Source organism: Telopea speciosissima, chromosome 4, assembly GCF_018873765.1.
Source record: "Telopea speciosissima isolate NSW1024214 ecotype Mountain lineage chromosome 4, Tspe_v1, whole genome shotgun sequence".
Lineage (NCBI taxonomy): Eukaryota > Viridiplantae > Streptophyta > Magnoliopsida > Proteales > Proteaceae > Telopea > Telopea speciosissima.
The window spans coordinates 34706720-34712719 of NC_057919.1; positions in this window are offsets into that span (position 1 = coordinate 34706720).

A 6000-nucleotide genomic window follows, 5' to 3' on the forward strand; every position below is an offset into this window, starting at 1 on the left:
GATGAGCAATGGTCTCACAGATATGGACCTCATCAAAGACTTGACCTGAAAGCCGACGAAGAACATGGCCGAGCTCCTGTAGAGGTGTAACGAGTTCGCAAAAATGGCGGAGGTGCTCCAAGCCCAGAAGGGGAACGAAGGCAAGGCCGAGAAGAAAATGCCAATGACTGATGACCGTAAAGATGAGAAGTAGACCAAGACCGACCGCCAAGCCGAGAGATCAGACCGAGCTTGGAACCTCGAGTATACCCCCTTGAATACCTCGCTTAAGGAGATTTTGATGCAAATATAGGATGGCGGGTACATCCGCCAACCCCGATCGATGCAAGCCGGGTCATCTCAGAATCCTAACAAGTATTGTCAATTCCACAAAGACACCGATCATGACACCGAGGATTATTATCAGTTGAAAAGAGAAATTGAAGAGCTGATCAAGGCAGGGTACCTGAAGCAATATGTCAAAGGAAGCTGAGAAGAACGTGGCGATCGGTGACCCGAGGATCACGACAGGAGAAAGGTCGAGCCGAGGATAGATGGCCGAAGGGCCAAACACGACGAGCCCAAGGACCGAACCGAAAGGAAAGATGATGGATCCGGGCCAAGCAATGACAAGGGAGCCCCCATATACACCATCCTTGGAGGGCCCGGACAAGAGTCCACACGGAAGGCCAAGGCGAATGCGCAGTTCGTAGGGGTTGCAGAGATGCCGGGCAAAAGGCCAAAGTCTAAGGTGACAATCTCCTTCCCGAAGGCTGATCTCGAAGGTATAAGTTTTCCTCACGATGATGCTTTGGTGGTACAGGTAGAAATTACAAAGAGACCCGTTCATCGGGTATTGGTCGATACGGGAGCATCCGTGGACCTCATGTCGCTCGACGCCTATCGACAGTTCAGATACGGAGATGATGCGCTCAAGCCAGAAGGGACCTCCCTCCACGGGTTCTCGGGGGCCGCCACCACAATCAAGGGTTCGATAGACCTATTAGTTACACGCTCAAGCCAGAAGGGACCTCCCTCCACAGGTTCTCGGGGGCCGCCGCCACAATCAAGGGTTCGATAGACCTATTAGTTACATTCGAACAAGCTCTATGTCAAACAACGATCTAGGTCAAGTTCATGGTGGTACGATCGGTGGTGGCTTTTAATGCGACACATGGTCGACCATCGATCACCGGCCTCCAAGCCATCATCTCGCCGATGCATTTGAAGATGAAGTTCCCCAAGGAGAACGGGATCGGAGAAATCCGAGGCGACCAAAAGAAGGCCCGAGAGTGCTACGCGATGTTCGTCAAGCAAAATAAAGGAAATGTCCGTGGAATGGCAATGTGCGTCGAGCACCTCCCTGAAGACCAGCGGGATGAGCTCACTAAAAGGCGCCAAAGACCCGTAGAAGACCTCATCCCATTCTCCCTCAGCGATGAAGATACAACAAAGACAGTACAACTCGGATCATTGCTGAGCGAAGAACAAAAGAATTGGTTCAGAAACTTCTTGAAGGCGAATGCCGACATCTTTGCCTGGTCAACCATTGACATGCCAGGCATACCGAGGCATATGGCCGAGCACCGACTTCATGTGGATCCAACCCGAAAGTTGATCCACCAGAAGAGGAGGAACTACGCCCTCGATCGGCAAGCCGCGATCAAAGAGGAAGTGGAGAAGCTCCAACGATCAGGGTTCATCCAAGAAGAAAAGTTCTCGACTTGGTCGTCAAATGTCATCATGGTTCCCAAGCCAAATGGGAAGTGGAGGATGTGCTTTGACTATACCAACCTCAACAAGGTGTGTCCAAAAGATGAGTACCCGCTGCCTCGAATCGACCTGTTGATAGACGCCACTGCTGGACACGAGAAGCTGAGCTTTATGGATGCGTACTCTGGCTATAATCAAATTCTAATGCACGAAGAGGATGAGTCCTACACGGCTTTCTGAACCAGCTAAGAAAATTTTTGCTACAAGGTCATGCCGTTCGGATTGAAAAACGCCGGGGCGACGTACCAACGATTGGTGAACCATATATTCCGTGAGCAAATCGACAGGAATATGGAAGTCTACGTGGACAACATGTTAGTGAAGAGCTTGAAGGCTGAGCACCACTTGGTTGACCTAGAAGAGGCTTTTAGCGTGCTGAGGAAGAACCAAATGAAACTGAACCCTACCAAGTGCGCTTTCGGCATAACATCGGGAAAATTCCTTGGCTTCATGGTCTCCATACGGGGTATCGAGGCCAACACGGCAAAAATCAAAGTAATTCAAGACATGAGCCCCCAAGGATGATCCGAGAAGTACAAAGGTTGAACGGAAGAGTCGCAGCATTAGCGCGGTTCATGTCGAGATTAGGCGACAAGTGTCTCCCATTCTTCAAAACCTTGAAGAACATTCGAAGCCCGAAGGATTTTAAGTGGATAGAAGAATGCCAGCAAGCTTTCGAGGACTTGAAGAAATACCTGGAGAATCCGCCTCTCCTCTCCCGACCTGAGCCGAAAGAAGAGCTCCAAATTTACCTCACCGCGACCCCAGTCGCAGTCAGCACGGTATTGATGAAGGAGGAGGGCCGAGCGCAAAAGCCCATATATTACATTAGCCATGTTCTCATCAATGCTGAGACCAGGTACTCCAAGTTTGAGAAGGTAGCATTTACCCTTGTCACTGCCGCTAGGAAGTTGAGGCCCTACTTTCAAGCTCATCCAATCACGGTGTTAACCGATCAAACCCTCAAGAAAATACTACATAAGCCGGATGTGTCAGGTCGGTTGATAGCGTGAGCAGTAGAGCTGAGTGAGTACAACATTAGCTACCAGCCGAGGATGGCGATAAAGGGACAAGCTTTGGGGGATTTCATAGCGGAATGCAATATACCAGACCCCGAGGTGCGGGATGTCGAATCAACCCCATAGGCTGAGGCCGAGCCCGAAGCGGAACAATCATGGGTCATGAATGTTGACGGTTCGAGCACTTTCGGCGGGCGTAGAGCAGGCTTGATGCTAGTTAGCCCCGAGGGCTTTCGCATACAATACGCCCTGAGATTCAAGTTTCCAGCCTCCAACAACGAGGCCGAGTATGAAGCCCTCCTAGCCGAACTTCGAGTCAGCAAAGCTATAGGGGTCGACCATATAAAAGTACAAAGCGACTCCCAACTAGTAGTCAACCAAGTCAACGGTGAGTACGAAGCCAAAGATGAAAGAATGATAGCATACCTGAGCCGAGCCCGAGCATTGATCTCCAAGCTCGAGCACTTTGAGATGGCTCGAGTACTGAGGCAAGAGAATGTTGTGGCTGACTCACTCTCACGGCTAGCCGAAGCCGACCTCCCAAATCTGAGCTGATCAGTCTACATTGAAATTCTAGAAAAGCCATCCCTACAAGAAGAAAGTGTTATGCACATTAAAGAAGACGGGTAGACCTGGATGGACTCGATCGTCAACTACTTGGAAAATGATCAACTCCTGGAGAATCGAGACGAAACAAGAAAAGTCAAGATTCGAGCGGCCAAGTATACAATGATCGACGGAGTATTGTACAAGAGAGCCATCTCCGCTCCCCTCCTCCGGTGCCTTGGACCGAAAGGGGCCGAGTACGCCTTGGCCGAGGTACCCGAAGGAATATGCAGAAGCCACGTGGGGGGCTGAGCATTGGCGTACAAGATACATCGGCAAGGGTTCTACTGGCCGAGAATGCAAGAAGAAGCTATGAAGTATATGAAGACATGCGAAAAGTGTCAGCTCTTCGCGCCAGTTCTGAGCCGACCTACGACGAATTTGACATTGATGCTGAGCCTGATTCCTTTCGCCATGTGGGGAATGGATATACTCGAAGACTTTACCCCGGTGTCCAAAAATCAAAAGTACTTGGTGGTTGCCATCGACTACTTCACCAAGTGGCTCGAGGCCGAGCCCCTGGCCACCATCACCGAGAAGAACATGGAAAAATTCTTCCAAGATAAAGTCATCTATCGGTTTGGGCTCCCAAAAGTTCTCATCACGGACAATGGTGCGCAATTCAATAACCCGAGCTTCCGGGAATTCTACAAGCACTTCTACATAGATTTTTGCCCGGTAGCAGTAGCTCACCCACAAGCCAATGGGCAAGTGGAAGTGTCAAACCGAACACTACTTGCGGGAATCAAAAGAAGATTAGATAAAGCCAAAGGAAGGTGGGTGGAAGAGCTCCCAAACGTCCTTTGGGCCTATCGGATGATGGTGAGAACACCCACGGGAGAAAGCCCATTTTGGCTAGTTTACAGAACTGAAGCCCTCACCCCCGTGGAGGTCAAAGCCTCGTCATATCGAGTGCTCAACTTTGACGAGAGGACGTATGAAGATGGACTGAGGGCTAACCTTGACTTCCTTGATGAAGTAAGGGAGAATGCTCTACTCCGGAACACCGCATATTAGCAGAAGACAGCGAGATACTATGACTCAAGGGTGAAGGAGCGATACTTTCGCCAAGGAGACCTCATCCTCAGAAAGCTTAGCGCATCTCAACCAAGGCAGCTGTTTGAGTTAAAATAAAACCGCAAGCGTACGGGTCAATCGTAGCTACGGGTCGAACACGAGGAGATATACGCCACTCTATTTAACTAGCTTAAAAGTAATGCAAAGTGAACCAAATTAAAGTGTTAAATTAAACTAATTAAATTAATTAAACTAACGAAAATCAATGCATCCTAACTCATAAGCATCTAACAAAATTAAGGGATTAAATCGGCGTCCTAACACATGAGCATCTAACCTATCAAACTAAAGCGAATTGAAAGGAATAAATATGCAGCCACACATACTAACCACATAAAAAGAAATAAGGGAATAAAAATGCATCCACAAACCACAATCATATAAAATTAAAATAAAAGAAATAGAGGGAGAAGAAGAAGAAGATAGAGAGAGATGGAGGAGATGGAGAATGAGATTGAGAGTTTAGATAGTAAAACCTAGATGTGCTTGCATGAATGTAATTGAAAAGCTTGAATAATTGCATAAACTTACCATGGCCTCCTCTTCTAAATCTTCAAGTCTTGTCATCAACTTAAGAATTTAGACTAGAAGGCTTAAAACCTAAACTTGAATTAAGAAATTACAACTCAATTGAAGACTTAAATTGAAATTAAAGCATAAACTAAACCTATTATAACCATTAAATAAAAATCAAAAAAGTAAACTAGAACTTAGAAAAGCCAAAATCACAAATTAGAAGGAGAAGAAGAGAAGAAATCTCGCTAAGTGAATGAGCAAACTTTATAAGAGAGGTAGGGGATATTTATAGGGGAAAGGGGAGAAGAGAGAAGAGGGAAGTGTAGGAAAAATATTCTCTTCTCCTTCTTCCTTTACATTGCCTTGGCTCCTAAGAAAAATAAAAAAAATAGAAAGAAGAAAAGAAGAGAATATTGTTTACATAAACCTTCTATTTCTAGAAAAGTAAATTTCTAATTCTAACTAGTGTTTCCTTTTCTTTGTAGTTATCTTCTCCAAGCAATAAAATCAAAGTATCTTTGATTTTTCAACCTTCCATAGATGAAAAAATATCTTTCAAAATAAATCTATCCCAAGTGAAATTCCAGGAATGCCCTTGAAAAGTTGGAGGAGAGAGAGAGCAATGACTAGGATAGTGATGACTAGGATTCCACTCAACCAAATAACAAAACCCCCAATGTATCCTCTAAAAATCATGGGGCATTAAATGCAGCCCATAAAAATCGTGGACACCTTGTGGCCCTTCAAAATTAATAGAATCTAATGGCAGTGTGGGTCCCTCCATGTGGGTAGCAGTCCTTCTCTCTCTTCAAGAATGCAAAATTGCCAAAATGGCCCTGTACTTGCAGTAGATCTCCACCATTGCTCAAAAATATCTTCTATAATGTCAAAAATGTCCTTGGGTAGTGGTAGACTGACTATGGGCTTGCACTACAGCTCCTTTTCTGACCCATTATCCTTTCTTGGGCTGAAAAGAATAATCAACTGTACGGTGGGCTAGACGAATGCGTATTTGTGTTCTATCACGTCC